This window comes from Gorilla gorilla, chromosome 9 (assembly GCF_029281585.2).
Source record: "Gorilla gorilla gorilla isolate KB3781 chromosome 9, NHGRI_mGorGor1-v2.1_pri, whole genome shotgun sequence".
Taxonomy (NCBI): Eukaryota; Metazoa; Chordata; class Mammalia; order Primates; family Hominidae; genus Gorilla; species Gorilla gorilla.
The window spans coordinates 6,272,766-6,289,119 of record NC_073233.2 but is presented as its reverse complement, the minus strand read 5'-3'; positions in this window follow the sequence as shown (position 1 = coordinate 6,289,119).

The following is a 16,354-nucleotide window of genomic DNA, read 5'->3' as shown; positions in this document are numbered from 1 at the left end:
TCCGTTAAGCATTTTTTTAAGGTAGACCTAGTGGTCCTGAATGCCCTCAGCTTTGTTTGTCGAGGAAGCACGTTATTTCTTTTTTCTTTCTGAAGGACAGCTTTGTCAGACATAGTATTAGTTGCTGGCACTTTTTTTCTTTCAGCACTTTGAATGTATTATTCGATTCTGTCCTGACCTGCAAAGTTTCTTTAACTTTTGACTATTTGATTATATTGTGACTTGGTGAGTATCTATTTGGTTTGAAACTCTTCAGGAATCTTTAAGCTTCATGGATTTAGATGTCTAAATCTTTCCCATGATTTAGGCAGTTTTCAGCCATTCTTTAAATAAGCTTTCTTCTCCTTTCTCTACTTTCCTTTTCAAACTCCCATAACCTGACAATGGGTTGCCTAATGGTGTCTTGTTGGCTTTCTTTTCTCTGTCTTTTTTCTTTTTTTTTTTTTTTGAGACAGAGTCATGCTCTGTCACCCAGGCTGGAGTGCAATGTGTGGTCTAGGCTCACTAGGGTTAGGGTTAGGGTTTTAGGGTAAGGGCGAAGGGTTAGGGTTTTAGGGTAAGGGCGAAGGGTTAGGGTTTTAGGGTCAGGGCCCAGGGTTAGGGTTTTAGGGTCAGGGCCCAGGGTTAGGGTTTTAGGGTCAGGGCCCAGGGTTAGGGTTTTAGGGACAGGGCCCAGCGTTAGGGTTTTAGGGTCAGGGCCCAGGGCCCAGGGTTAGGGTTTTAGGGTCAGTGCCTGGGGCCCAGGGTTAGGGCTTTAGGGCCAGGGCCCGGGGCCAGGGTTAGGGATTTAGGGCCAGGGCCCGGGGCCCACGGTTAGGGCTTTAGGGCCAGGGCCCGGGGCCCAGGGTTAGGGCTTTAGGGTCAGGGCCTGGGGCCCAGGGTTAGGGCTTTAGGGCCAGGGCCCGGGGCCCAGGGTTAGGGCTTCAGGGCCAGGGCCCGGGGCCCAGGGTTAGGGCTTCAGGGTCAGGGCCCGAGGCCCAGGGTTAGGGCTTCAGGGTCAGGGCCCGAGGCCCAGGGTTAGGGCTTCAGGGTCAGGGCCCGAGGCCCAGGGTTAGGGCTTCAGGGTCAGGGCCCGAGGCCCAGGGTTAGGGCTTCAGGGTCAGGGCCCGGGGCCCAGGGTTAGGGCTTCAGGGTCAGGGCGCGGGGCCCAGGGTTAGGGCTTCAGGGTCAGGGCCGGGGCCCAGGGTTTGGGCTTCAGGGTCAGGGCCCGGGGCACAGGGTTTGGGCTTCAGGGTCAGGGCCCGGGGCCCAGGGTTAGGGCTTCAGGGTCAGGGCCCGGGGCCCAGGGTTTGGGCTTCAGGGTCAGGGCCCGGGGCCCAGGGTTAGGGCTTCAGGGTCCGGTCCCGGGGCCCAGGGTTAGGGCTTCAGGGTCAGGGCCCGGGGCCCAGGGTTAGGGCTTCAGGGTCAGGGCCCGGGGCCCAGGGTTAGGGCTTCAGGGTCCGGGCCCGGGGCCCAGGGTTAGGGCTTCAGGGTCAGGGACCGGGGCCCAGGGTTAGGGTTTTAGGATCAGGTCCCGGGGCCCAGGGTTAGGGTTTTAGGGTCAGGGCCCGGGGCCCAGGGTTAGGGTGATTTCCAGGAAGTGACCTCACAACGACTCAAGCTACCACTTACTGTTGATTGTGATGAAATGCCAGCTGAGGCACACGCCTTGGGAGCTAAGTGGTTGCTGCCCTTGACTACTATGAAGACTGGTGTGGGAAGGGTCGCTTTGGATGCACTTGAGCAGGGGTCCCCAACCCCTGAGCCATGGAGCCGTAAGGAGCCACACAGCAGGTGAGTGGTGTCGAGTGAGGGAGTGAGGGAAGCTTCGTCTGTATTTACAGCCACTCCCCTTTGCTCACATTCCCGCCTGAGCTCCACCTTCTCAGATGAGCAGCAGCATTAGATTCTCATAGGAGAACGCACCCTGTTGTGAACCGTGCATGTGAGGGATCTAGGTTGCGCTGTGCTTATGAGAATCTAATACCTATTGATCTGTCACTTTCCCCCATCACGCTCAGGTGGGACCATCCAGTTTCAGGAAAACAAGCTTAACACGCCCACTGATTCTACATTATGGTGAGTTCTATAATTATTTTATTATATATTCCAGTGTAATAATGGAAATGAAGTGCCTAATCAACGTAAATGTGCTTAAATCTTTTGGCCCAGCTCCTACCTCCCGGCAGCCTCGCCAGGCCCAGAACTCTCTCCAGTCAGCCTCTACAGACCAAGCTCATGACTCACAATGGCCTATTTAGGCCCATACCCTACCTCACGGCAGTCTCCGCAGATGAGCCTACTGCCTCACAACAGCCTCCACAGGCACAGCTCCATCGTTACAATGGCCTCTTTAGACCCAGCTCCTGCCTCCCAGCCTTCTCTCCAGGCCCTGAACTTTCTCCGTAAGTTGAGGTAGCTGGGACTGTAGGTATACATGACGATACTTGGCTAATTTTTAAATTGTTTTGCAGACATGGGGTCTCACTTTGTTGGCCAGGCTGGTGTCAAACTAATGGCCTCAAGTGACCCTTCCACCCCTGCCTCCCATCCTCGAGGTATGTGCCACCACAAGGGGCACTTGTTCAATTTTCTAAAGAAAAAATTTCTAAAGTAAGGCTGTGGGATGATGGCAGGAAGATAAAAGAAAAACAGAAGAATAAGTTAAAATGACTTATTCACACATATTCTTTTGACAGCAAGAAGAACTTTTAGTACATACATTCCTTACAAACAAACAAATGGCAGATAAACAATGTTGTATAGGAACTTCAACACACACTGTACAATATTCCCACTTTGCTGACATAAGTTATGGAAATTTCGTGGTTTCCTTGAGTGTCGCTACCAGTATTTTGCTTCTCTGATGATTTTTATCAACTTCCTCATCTGTTAACTTCTCTCCAAGGTATGTCGTGTCACGACATGCTGCCGCTGCACGAACACGGCCAGTGTCTTCCTATTAAACATGTAGAATGCTTTCCTAATTTCTCTTTTTACTCTCTGTCTTTGTGTTCTGCATTTTCCTTACTTTTATTGTCAGAAACTCCAGAAAGTCAATCGTACTAATTTATCACGATTTGCTTTATTAATTTATACTATGCTTATATGGAATTTTGCCCAACAGACCTCATTACAATTTGGGCCAGGGCCCAGGGTTAGGGTTGTTTTAATGTCAGGGCCCAGAGTTAGGGTTGTTTTAGGGTCAGGGCCCAGGGTTAGGGTTGTTTTAGGGTCAGGGCCCAGGGTTAGGGTTGTTTAAGGGTCAGGGCCCAGGGATAGGGTTGTTTTAGGGTCAGGGCCCAGGGTTAGTGTTGTTTTAGGGTCAGGGCTCAGGGTTAGGGTTGTTTTAGGGTCAGGGTCAGGGCCCAGGGTTATGGTTGTTTTAGGGTCAGGGCCCATGGTTAGGGTTGTTTTAGGGTCAGGGCCCAGGGTTAGGGTTGTTTTAGGGTCAGGGCCCAGGGTTAGGGTTGTTTTAGGGTCAGGGACCAAGGTTAGGGTTGTTTTGGGGTGAGGGCCCAGGGTTGGGTTTGTTTTAGGGTCAGGGCCAGGGCCCAGGGTTAGGCTTGTTTTAGGGTCAGGGCCAAGGCCCAGGGTTAGGCTTGTTTTAGGGTCAGGGCCAGGGCCCAGGGTTAGGCTTGTTTTAGGGTCAGGGCCAGGGCCCAGGGTTAGGCTTGTTTTAGGGTCAGGGCCACGGCCTAGGGTTAGGGTTGTTTTAGGGTCAGGCCCAGGGCCCAGGGTTAGGCTTGTTTTAGCGTCAGGGCCAGGGCCCAGGGTTAGGCTTGTTTTAGGGTCAGGGCCACGGCCCAGGGTTAGGGTTGTTTTAGGGTCAGGGCACAGGGTTAGGGTTGTTTTAGGGTCAGGGCCCAGGGTTAGGGTTGTTTTAGGAGTCAGGGCCAGGGCCCAGGGTTAGCTTTCTTTTAGGGTCACGGCCACGGCCCAGGATTAGGGTTGTTTTAGGGTCAGGGCCAGGGCCCAGGTTTAGGGTTGTTTCAGGGTCAGGGCCCAGGGTTAGGGTTGTTTCAGGGTCAGGGCCCTGGGTTAGGGTTGTTTCAGGGCCAGGGCCCAGGGTTAGGGTTGTTTTAGGGTCATGGCCACGTCCCAGGATTAGGGTTGTTTTAGGGTCAGGGTCAGGGCCCAGTTTTAGGGTTGTTTTTGGGTCAGTTCCCAGGGTTAGGGTTGTTTTAGTTTCAGGGCGCAGGGTTAGGGTTGTTTTAGGGTCAGGGCCCAGGGTTATGGTTGTTTTAGGGTTAGGGCCCAGGGTTAGGTTTTTAGGCTCAGGGCCAGGGCCCAGGGTTAGGGTTTTAGGCTCAGGGCCAGGGCCCAGGATTAAGGTTTTAGGCTCAGGGCCAGGGCCCAGGGTTAGGGTTTTAGGCTGAGGGCCAGGTCCCACGGTTAGGGTTTTAGGGTCAGGGCCAGGGCCCAGGGTTAGGGTTTTAGGCTCAGGGCCAGGGCCCAGGGTTAGGGTTTTAGGCTCAGGACCAGGGCCCAGGGTTAGGGTTTTAGGGTCAGGGCCAGGGCCAGGGTTAGGGTTTTAGGCTCAGGGTCAGGGCCCAGGGTTAGGGTTTTAGGATCAGTGTCAGGGCCCAGGGTTAGGGTTTTAGGGTCAGGGCCTGGGCCCAGGGTTAGGGTTTTAGGGTCAGGGCCAGGGCCCAGGGTTAGGGTTTTAGGGTCAGGGCCAGGGCCCAGGGTTAGGGTTTTTGGGTCAGGGCCTGGGCCCAGGGTTAGGTTTTTAGGGTCAGAGCCCAGGGTTAGAGTTTTAGGGTCAGGGCCCAGGGTTAGGGTTTTAGGGACAGGGCCCAGGGTTAGGGTGATTTCCAGGAAGTGACCTCACAGTGACTCAAGCTACCACTTACTGTTGATTGTGATGAAATGCCAGCTGAGGCACATGCCTTGGGAGCTAAGTGGTTGCTGCCCTTGACTACTATGAAGACTGGTGTGGGAAGGGTCGCTTTGGATGCACTTGAGCAGGGGTCCCCAACCCCTGAGCCATGGAGCCGTAAGGAGCCACACAGCAGGTGAGTGGTGTCGAGTGAGGGAGTGAGGGAAGCTTCGTCTGTATTTACAGCCACTCCCCTTTGCTCACATTCCCGCCTGAGCTCCACCTTCTCAGATGAGCAGCAGCATTAGATTCATAGGAGAACGCACCCTGTTGTGAACCGTGCATGTGAGGGATCTAGGTTGCGCTGTGCTTATGAGAATCTAATACCTATTGATCTGTCACTTTCTCCCATCACGCTCAGGTGGGACCATCCAGTTTCAGGAAAACAAGCTTAACACGCCCACTGATTCTACATTATGGTGAGTTCTATAATTATTTTATTATATATTCCAGTGTAATAATGGAAATGAAGTGCCTAATCAACGTAAATGTGCTTAAATCTTTTGGCCCAGCTCCTACCTCCCGGCAGCCTCGCCAGGCCCAGAACTCTCTCCAGTCAGCCTCTACAGACCAAGCTCATGACTCACAATGGCCTATTTAGGCCCATACCCTACCTCACGGCAGTCTCCGCAGATGAGCCTACTGCCTCACAACAGCCTCCACAGGCACAGCTCCATCGTTACAATGGCCTCTTTAGACCCAGCTCCTGCCTCCCAGCCTTCTCTCCAGGCCCTGAACTTTCTCCGTAAGTTGAGGTAGCTGGGACTGTAGGTATACATGACGATACTTGGCTAATTTTTACATTGTTTTGCAGACATGGGGTCTCACTTTGTTGGCCAGGCTGGTGTCAAACTAATGGCCTCAAGTGACCCTTCCACCCCTGCCTCCCATCCTCGAGGTATGTGCCACCACAAGGGGCACTTGTTCAATTTTCTAAAGAAAAAATTTCTAAAGTAAGGCTGTGGGATGATGGCAGGAAGATAAAAGAAAAACAGAAGAATAAGTTAAAATGACTTATTCACACATATTCTTTTGACAGCAAGAAGAACTTTTAGTACATACATTCCTTACAAACAAACAAACGGCAGATAAACAATGTTGTATAGGAACTTCAACACACACTGTACAATATTCCCACTTTGCTGACATAAGTTATGGAAATTTCGTGGTTTCCTTGAGTGTCGCTACCAGTATTTTGCTTCTCTGATGATTTTTATCAACTTCCTCATCTGTTAACTTCTCTCCAAGGTATGTCGTGTCACGACATGCTGCCGCTGCACGAACACGGCCAGTGTCTTCCTATTAAACATGTAGAATGCTTTCCTAATTTCTCTTTTTACTCTCTGTCTTTGTGTTCTGCATTTTCCTTACTTTTATTGTCAGAAACTCCAGAAAGTCAATCGTACTAATTTATCACGATTTGCTTCATTAATTTATACTATGCTTATATGGAATTTTGCCCAACAGACCTCATTACAATTTGGGCCAGGGCCCAGGGTTAGGGTTGTTTTAATGTCAGGGCCCAGAGTTAGGGTTGTTTTAGGGTCAGGGCCCAGGGTTAGGGTTGTTTTAGGGTCAGGGCCCAGGGTTAGGGTTGTTTAAGGGTCAGGGCCCAGGGATAGGGTTGTTTTAGGGTCAGGGCCCAGGGTTAGTGTTGTTTTAGGGTCAGGGCTCAGGGTTAGGGTTGTTTTAGGGTCAGGGTCAGGGCCCAGGGTTATGGTTGTTTTAGGGTCAGGGCCCATGGTTAGGGTTGTTTTAGGGTCAGGGCCCAGGGTTAGGGTTGTTTTAGGGTCAGGGCCCAGGGTTAGGGTTGTTTTAGGGTCAGGGACCAAGGTTAGGGTTGTTTTGGGGTGAGGGCCCAGGGTTGGGTTTGTTTTAGGGTCAGGGCCAGGGCCCAGGGTTAGGCTTGTTTTAGGGTCAGGGCCAAGGCCCAGGGTTAGGCTTGTTTTAGGGTCAGGGCCAGGGCCCAGGGTTAGGCTTGTTTTAGGGTCAGGGCCAGGGCCCAGGGTTAGGCTTGTTTTAGGGTCAGGGCCACGGCCTAGGGTTAGGGTTGTTTTAGGGTCAGGCCCAGGGCCCAGGGTTAGGCTTGTTTTAGCGTCAGGGCCAGGGCCCAGGGTTAGGCTTGTTTTAGGGTCAGGGCCACGGCCCAGGGTTAGGGTTGTTTTAGGGTCAGGGCACAGGGTTAGGGTTGTTTTAGGGTCAGGGCCCAGGGTTAGGGTTGTTTTAGGAGTCAGGGCCAGGGCCCAGGGTTAGCTTTCTTTTAGGGTCACGGCCACGGCCCAGGATTAGGGTTGTTTTAGGGTCAGGGCCAGGGCCCAGGTTTAGGGTTGTTTCAGGGTCAGGGCCCAGGGTTAGGGTTGTTTCAGGGTCAGGGCCCTGGGTTAGGGTTGTTTCAGGGCCAGGGCCCAGGGTTAGGGTTGTTTTAGGGTCATGGCCACGTCCCAGGATTAGGGTTGTTTTAGGGTCAGGGTCAGGGCCCAGTTTTAGGGTTGTTTTTGGGTCAGTTCCCAGGGTTAGGGTTGTTTTAGTTTCAGGGCGCAGGGTTAGGGTTGTTTTAGGGTCAGGGCCCAGGGTTATGGTTGTTTTAGGGTTAGGGCCCAGGGTTAGGTTTTTAGGCTCAGGGCCAGGGCCCAGGGTTAGGGTTTTAGGCTCAGGGCCAGGGCCCAGGGTTAGGGTTTTAGAGTCAGGGCCAGGGCCCAGGGTTAGGGTTTTAGGCTCAGGGCCAGGGCCCAGGATTAAGGTTTTAGGCTCAGGGCCAGGGCCCAGGGTTAGGGTTTTAGGCTGAGGGCCAGGTCCCACGGTTAGGGTTTTAGGGTCAGGGCCAGGGCCCAGGGTTAGGGTTTTAGGCTCAGGGCCAGGGCCCAGGGTTAGGGTTTTAGGCTCAGGACCAGGGCCCAGGGTTAGGGTTTTAGGGTCAGGGCCAGGGCCAGGGTTAGGGTTTTAGGCTCAGGGTCAGGGCCCAGGGTTAGGGTTTTAGGATCAGTGTCAGGGCCCAGGGTTAGGGTTTTAGGGTCAGGGCCTGGGCCCAGGGTTAGGGTTTTAGGGTCAGGGCCAGGGCCCAGGGTTAGGGTTTTAGGGTCAGGGCCAGGGCCCAGGGTTAGGGTTTTTGGGTCAGGGCCTGGGCCCAGGGTTAGGTTTTTAGGGTCAGAGCCCAGGGTTAGAGTTTTAGGGTCAGGGCCCAGGGTTAGGGTTTTAGGGACAGGGCCCAGGGTTAGGGTGATTTCCAGGAAGTGACCTCACAGTGACTCAAGCTACCACTTACTGTTGATTGTGATGAAATGCCAGCTGAGGCACATGCCTTGGGAGCTAAGTGGTTGCTGCCCTTGACTACTATGAAGACTGGTGTGGGAAGGGTCGCTTTGGATGCACTTGAGCAGGGGTCCCCAACCCCTGAGCCATGGAGCCGTAAGGAGCCACACAGCAGGTGAGTGGTGTCGAGTGAGGGAGTGAGGGAAGCTTCGTCTGTATTTACAGCCACTCCCCTTTGCTCACATTCCCGCCTGAGCTCCACCTTCTCAGATGAGCAGCAGCATTAGATTCATAGGAGAACGCACCCTGTTGTGAACCGTGCATGTGAGGGATCTAGGTTGCGCTGTGCTTATGAGAATCTAATACCTATTGATCTGTCACTTTCTCCCATCACGCTCAGGTGGGACCATCCAGTTTCAGGAAAACAAGCTTAACACGCCCACTGATTCTACATTATGGTGAGTTCTATAATTATTTTATTATATATTCCAGTGTAATAATGGAAATGAAGTGCCTAATCAACGTAAATGTGCTTAAATCTTTTGGCCCAGCTCCTACCTCCCGGCAGCCTCGCCAGGCCCAGAACTCTCTCCAGTCAGCCTCTACAGACCAAGCTCATGACTCACAATGGCCTATTTAGGCCCATACCCTACCTCACGGCAGTCTCCGCAGATGAGCCTACTGCCTCACAACAGCCTCCACAGGCACAGCTCCATCGTTACAATGGCCTCTTTAGACCCAGCTCCTGCCTCCCAGCCTTCTCTCCAGGCCCTGAACTTTCTCCGTAAGTTGAGGTAGCTGGGACTGTAGGTATACATGACGATACTTGGCTAATTTTTACATTGTTTTGCAGACATGGGGTCTCACTTTGTTGGCCAGGCTGGTGTCAAACTAATGGCCTCAAGTGACCCTTCCACCCCTGCCTCCCATCCTCGAGGTATGTGCCACCACAAGGGGCACTTGTTCAATTTTCTAAAGAAAAAATTTCTAAAGTAAGGCTGTGGGATGATGGCAGGAAGATAAAAGAAAAACAGAAGAATAAGTTAAAATGACTTATTCACACATATTCTTTTGACAGCAAGAAGAACTTTTAGTACATACATTCCTTACAAACAAACAAACGGCAGATAAACAATGTTGTATAGGAACTTCAACACACACTGTACAATATTCCCACTTTGCTGACATAAGTTATGGAAATTTCGTGGTTTCCTTGAGTGTCGCTACCAGTATTTTGCTTCTCTGATGATTTTTATCAACTTCCTCATCTGTTAACTTCTCTCCAAGGTATGTCGTGTCACGACATGCTGCCGCTGCACGAACACGGCCAGTGTCTTCCTATTAAACATGTAGAATGCTTTCCTAATTTCTCTTTTTACTCTCTGTCTTTGTGTTCTGCATTTTCCTTACTTTTATTGTCAGAAACTCCAGAAAGTCAATCGTACTAATTTATCACGATTTGCTTCATTAATTTATACTATGCTTATATGGAATTTTGCCCAACAGACCTCATTACAATTTGGGCCAGGGCCCAGGGTTAGGGTTGTTTTAATGTCAGGGCCCAGAGTTAGGGTTGTTTTAGGGTCAGGGCCCAGGGTTAGGGTTGTTTTAGGGTCAGGGCCCAGGGTTAGGGTTGTTTAAGGGTCAGGGCCCAGGGATAGGGTTGTTTTAGGGTCAGGGCCCAGGGTTAGTGTTGTTTTAGGGTCAGGGCTCAGGGTTAGGGTTGTTTTAGGGTCAGGGTCAGGGCCCAGGGTTATGGTTGTTTTAGGGTCAGGGCCCATGGTTAGGGTTGTTTTAGGGTCAGGGCCCAGGGTTAGGGTTGTTTTAGGGTCAGGGCCCAGGGTTAGGGTTGTTTTAGGGTCAGGGACCAAGGTTAGGGTTGTTTTGGGGTGAGGGCCCAGGGTTGGGTTTGTTTTAGGGTCAGGGCCAGGGCCCAGGGTTAGGCTTGTTTTAGGGTCAGGGCCAAGGCCCAGGGTTAGGCTTGTTTTAGGGTCAGGGCCAGGGCCCAGGGTTAGGCTTGTTTTAGGGTCAGGGCCAGGGCCCAGGGTTAGGCTTGTTTTAGGGTCAGGGCCACGGCCTAGGGTTAGGGTTGTTTTAGGGTCAGGCCCAGGGCCCAGGGTTAGGCTTGTTTTAGCGTCAGGGCCAGGGCCCAGGGTTAGGCTTGTTTTAGGGTCAGGGCCACGGCCCAGGGTTAGGGTTGTTTTAGGGTCAGGGCACAGGGTTAGGGTTGTTTTAGGGTCAGGGCCCAGGGTTAGGGTTGTTTTAGGAGTCAGGGCCAGGGCCCAGGGTTAGCTTTCTTTTAGGGTCACGGCCACGGCCCAGGATTAGGGTTGTTTTAGGGTCAGGGCCAGGGCCCAGGTTTAGGGTTGTTTCAGGGTCAGGGCCCAGGGTTAGGGTTGTTTCAGGGTCAGGGCCCTGGGTTAGGGTTGTTTCAGGGCCAGGGCCCAGGGTTAGGGTTGTTTTAGGGTCATGGCCACGTCCCAGGATTAGGGTTGTTTTAGGGTCAGGGTCAGGGCCCAGTTTTAGGGTTGTTTTTGGGTCAGTTCCCAGGGTTAGGGTTGTTTTAGTTTCAGGGCGCAGGGTTAGGGTTGTTTTAGGGTCAGGGCCCAGGGTTATGGTTGTTTTAGGGTTAGGGCCCAGGGTTAGGTTTTTAGGCTCAGGGCCAGGGCCCAGGGTTAGGGTTTTAGGCTCAGGGCCAGGGCCCAGGGTTAGGGTTTTAGAGTCAGGGCCAGGGCCCAGGGTTAGGGTTTTAGGCTCAGGGCCAGGGCCCAGGATTAAGGTTTTAGGCTCAGGGCCAGGGCCCAGGGTTAGGGTTTTAGGCTGAGGGCCAGGTCCCACGGTTAGGGTTTTAGGGTCAGGGCCAGGGCCCAGGGTTAGGGTTTTAGGCTCAGGGCCAGGGCCCAGGGTTAGGGTTTTAGGCTCAGGACCAGGGCCCAGGGTTAGGGTTTTAGGGTCAGGGCCAGGGCCCAGGGTTAGGGTTTTAGGCTCAGGGTCAGGGCCCAGGGTTAGGGTTTTAGGATCAGTGTCAGGGCCCAGGGTTAGGGTTTTAGGGTCAGGGCCTGGGCCCAGGGTTAGGGTTTTAGGGTCAGGGCCAGGGCCCAGGGTTAGGGTTTTAGGGTCAGGGCCAGGGCCCAGGGTTAGGGTTTTTGGGTCAGGGCCTGGGCCCAGGGTTAGGTTTTTAGGGTCAGAGCCCAGGGTTAGAGTTTTAGGGTCAGGGCCCAGGGTTAGGGTTTTAGGGACAGGGCCCAGGGTTAGGGTGATTTCCAGGAAGTGACCTCACAGTGACTCAAGCTACCACTTACTGTTGATTGTGATGAAATGCCAGCTGAGGCACATGCCTTGGAAGCTAAGTGGTTGCTGCCCTTGACTACTATGAAGACTGGTGTGGGAAGGGTCGCTTTAATGCACTTGAGCTGGGGTCCCCAACCCCTGAGCCATGGAGCCGTAAGGAGCCACACAGCAGGTGAGTGGTGTCGAGTGAGGGAGTGAGGGAAGCTTCGTCTGTATTTACAGCCACTCCCCTTTGCTCACATTCCCGCCTGAGCTCCACCTTCTCAGATGAGCAGCAGCATTAGATTCTCATAGGAGAACGCACCCTGTTGTGAACCGTGCATGTGAGGGATCTAGGTTGCGCTGTTCTTATGAGAATCTAATACCTATTGATCTGTCACTTACTCCCATCACGCTCAGGTGGGACCATCCAGTTTCAGGAAAACAAGCTTAACACGCCCACTGATTCTACATTATGGTGAGTTCTATAATTATTTTATTATATATTCCAGTGTAATAATGGAAATGAAGTGCCTAATCAACGTAAATGTGCTTAAATCTTTTGGCCCAGCTCCTACCTCCCGGCAGCCTCGCCAGGCCCAGAACTCTCTCCAGTCAGCCTCTACAGACCAAGCTCATGACTCACAATGGCCTATTTAGGCCCATACCCTACCTCACGGCAGTCTCCGCAGATGAGCCTACTGCCTCACAACAGCCTCCACAGGCACAGCTCCATCGTTACAATGGCCTCTTTAGACCCAGCTCCTGCCTCCCAGCCTTCTCTCCAGGCCCTGAACTTTCTCCGTAAGTTGAGGTAGCTGGGACTGTAGGTATACATGACGATACTTGGCTAATTTTTACATTGTTTTGCAGACATGGGGTCTCACTTTGTTGGCCAGGCTGGTGTCAAACTAATGGCCTCAAGTGACCCTTCCACCCCTGCCTCCCATCCTCGAGGTATGTGCCACCACAAGGGGCACTTGTTCAATTTTCTAAAGAAAAAATTTCTAAAGTAAGGCTGTGGGATGATGGCAGGAAGATAAAAGAAAAACAGAAGAATAAGTTAAAATGACTTATTCACACATATTCTTTTGACAGCAAGAAGAACTGTTAGTATATACATTCCTTACAAACAAACAAACGGCAGATAAACAATGTTGTATAGGAACTTCAACACACACTGTACAATATTCCCACTTTGCTGACATAAGTTATGGAAATTTCGTGGTTTCCTTGAGTGTCGCTACCAGTATTTTGCTTCTCTGATGATTTTTATCAACTTCCTCATTTGTTAACTTCTCTCCAAGGTATGTCATGTCACGACATACTGCCGCTGCACGAACACGGCCAGTGTCTTCCTATTAAACATGTAGAATGCTTTCCTAATTTCTCTTTTTACTCTCTGTCTTTGTGTTCTGCATTTTCCTTACTTTTATTGTCAGAAACTCCAGAAAGTCAATCGTACTAATTTATCACGATTTGCTTTATTAATTTATACTATGCTTATATGGAATTTTGCCCAACAGACCTCATTACAATTTGGGCCAGGGCCCAGGGTTAGGGTTGTTATAATGTCAGGGCCCAGAGGTAGGGTTGTTTTAGGGTCAGGGCCCAGGGTTAGGGTTGTTTTAGGGTCAGGGCCCAGGGTTAGGGTTGTTTAAGGGTCACGGCCCAGGGTTAGGGTTGTTTTAGGGTCAGGGCCCAGGGTTAGTGTTGTTTTAGGGTCAGGGCCCAGGGTTAGGGTTGTTTTAGGGTAACGGCCCAGTGCTAGGGTTGTTTTAGGGTCAGGGCCCAGGGTTGGGGTTGTTTTAGGGTCAAGGCCCAGGGTAGGGTTGTTTTAGGGTCAGGACCCACGGTTAGGGTTTTAGGATCAGGGCCAGGGCCCTGGGTTAGGGTTTTAGGCTCAGGGCCAGGGCCCAGGGTTAGGGTTTTAGGCTCAGGGCCAGGGCCCAGGGTTAGGCATGTTTTAGGGTCAGGTCCTGGGCCCACGGTTAGGCTTGTTTTAGGGTCAGGGCCAGGGCCCAGGATTAGGCTTATTTTAGGGTCAAGGACAGGGCCCAGGGTTAGGGTTGTTTTAGGGTCAGGGCCCAGGGTTAGTGTTGTTTTAGGGTCAGGGCCCAGGGTTAGGGTTGTTTTAGGGTAAGGGCCCAGTGTTAGGGTTGTTTTAGGGTCAGGGCCCAGGGTTGGGGTTGTTTTAGGGTCAAGGCCCAGGGTAGGGTTGTTTTAGGGTCAGGACCCACGGTTAGGGTTTTAGGATCAGGGCCAGGGCCCTGGGTTAGGGTTTTAGGCTCAGGGCCAGGGCCCAGGGTTAGGGTTTTAGGCTCAGGGTCAGGGCCCATGTTTAGGGTTGTTTCAGGGTCAGGGCCCAGGGTTAGGGTTTTTTCAGGGTCAGGGCCCAGGGTTAGGGTTGTTTCAGGGTCAGGGCCCTGGGTTAGGGTTGTTTCAGGGTCAGGGCCCAGGGTTAGGGTTGTTTTAGGGTCAGGGCCCGGGGTTAGGGTTGTTTTAGAGTCAGGGCCAGGGCCCAGGGTTAGCTTTGTTTTAGGGTCAGGGCCACGGCCTAGGGTTAGGGTTGTTTTAGGGTCAGGGCCAGGGCCCAAAGTTAGGGTTGTTTCAGGGTCAGGGCCCAGGGTTAGGTTTTTAGGCACTGGTCCAGGGTCCAGGGTTAGGGTTTTAGGCTCAGGGCCAGGGCCCAGGTTTAGGGTTGTTTTAGGGTCGGGGCCAGGGCCCAGGGTAAGGGTTGTTTTAGGGTCATGGCCAGGTCCCAGGATTAGGGTTGTTTTAGGGTCAGGGCCAGGGCCCAGAGTTATGGTTGTTTTAGGGTCAGGGTCAGGGCCCAGGGTTAGGTTTGTTTTAGGGTCAGGGCCAGGGCCCAGGTTAGGCTTGTTTTAGGGTCACGGCCAGATCCCAGGGTTAGGGTTGTTTTAGGGTCAGGGCCCAGGGTTAGGTTTGTTTTAGGGTGAGTGCCCATGGTTGGGTTTGTTTTAGGGTCAGGGCCAGGGCCCAGGGTTAGGTTTGTTTTAGTGTTAGGGCCAGTGCCCAGGGTTAGGGTTGTTTTAGGGTCAGTGCCAGGGCCCAGGGTTAGGGTTGTTTTCGGTCAGGGCCAGGGCCCAGGGTTAGGGTTGTTTTAGGGTCAGGGCCAGGGCCCAGGGTTAGGGTTGTTTTAGGTTCAGGGCCAGGGCCCAGGGATAGGGTTGTTTTAGGGTCAGGGCCAGGGCCCAGGTTTAGGGAGGTTTTAGGGTCAGGGCCAGGGCCCAGGGTTAGGCTTGATTTAGGGTCAGGGCCAGGGCCCAGGGTTAGGGTTGTTTTAGGACATGGCCAGGGCCCAGGGATAGGGTTGTTTTAGGGTCAGGGCCAGGGCCCAGGGTTAGGGTTGTTTTAGGGTCAGGGCCAGGGCCCAGGGTTAGGCTTGTTTTAGGGTCAGGTCCTGGGCCCACGGTTAGGCTTGTTTTAGGTTCAGGGCCAGGGCCCAGGATTAGGCTTATTTTAGGGTCAAGGACAGGGCCCAGGGTTAGGGTTGTTTTAGGGTCAGGGCCAGGGCCCAGGGTTAGGCTTGTTTTAGGGTCAGGGCCAGGGCCCAGGGTTACGGTTGTTTTAGGGTCAGGGCCAGGGCCCAGGGTTAGGGTTGTTTTAGGGTCAGGGCCAGGGCCCAGGGTTAGGGTTGTTTTAGAGTCAGGGCCAGGGCCCAGGGTTAGGGTTGTTTTAGGGTCAGGACCTGGGCCCAGGTATAGGCTTGTTTTATTGTCAGGGCCCAAAGTTAGGGTTGTTTTAGGGTCAGGGCCATGGCTCAGGGTCAGGGTTGTTTTAGGTCAGGGCCAGGGCCCAGCATTAGGTTTGTTTTAGGGTCAGGGCCAGAGCCAAGGTTTAGGGGTGTTTTAGGGTCAGGGCCAGAGCCCAGGTTTAGGGGTGTTTTAGGGTCAGGGCCAGGGCCCAGGGTTAGGGTAGTTTTAGGGTCAGCCCATGGATGAGGTTTAGGGTTGTTTTAGCGTCAGGACCTGGGCTCAGGGTTTGGCTTGTTTTAGTGCCAGGGCCCCGGGTAAGGGTTGTTTCAGTGTCAGCGCCAGGGCCCAGGGTTAGGGTTGTTTTAGGGTCAGGGCCAGGGTCCAGGGTAAGGGTTGTTTCAGTGTCAGGGCCAGGGCCCAGGATTAGGGTTGTTTTAGGGTTAGGGCCAGGGCCTAGGGTTATGGTTATTTTAGGGTCAGTACCCAGGGTTAGGGTTGTCTTAGGGTCAATGCCCAGGGTTAGGGTTGTTTTAGGGTCAGGTCCAGGACCCAGGGATAGGCTTGTTTTAGGGTCAGGGCCAGGGCCCAGGGTTAGGGTTGTTTTAGGGTCAGGTCCAGGGCCCACGGATAGGCTTGTTTTAGGGTCAGGGCCAGGGCCCAGGATTAGGCTTGTTTTAGGGTCAAGGACAGGGCCCAGGGTTAGGGTTGTTTTAGGGTCAGGGCCAGGGCCCAGGGTTAGGCTTGTTTTAGGGTCAGGGCCAGGGCCCAGGGTTAGGCTTGTTTTAGGGTCAGGGCCAGCGCCCAGGGTTAGGCTTGTTTTAGGGTCAGGGCCAGGGCCCAGTGTTAGGGTTTTTTTAGGGTCAGGGCCAGGGCCCAGGGTTTGGGTTGTTTTAGGATCAGGACCTGGGCCCAGGGTTAGCCTTGTTTTAGTGCCAGGGCCGAGTGTTCGGGGTGTTTTAGGGTCAGGGCCAGGGCCCAGGGTCAGGGTTGTTTTAGGTGAGGGCCAGGGCCCAGCATTAGGGTTGGTTTAGGGTCAGGGCCAGGGCCCAGGTTTAGGGGTGTTTTAGGGTCAGGGCCAGGGCCCAGGGTTAGGGTTGTTTTAGGTCAGGGCCAGGGCCCAGGGATAGGTTTGTTTTAGGGTCAGGGCCAGGGCGCAGGGATAGGTTTGTTTTAGGGTCAGGGCCAGGGCACAGGGTTAGGGGTGTTGTAGGGTCAGGGCCAGGGCACAGGATTAGGGTTGTTGTAGGGTCAGGGC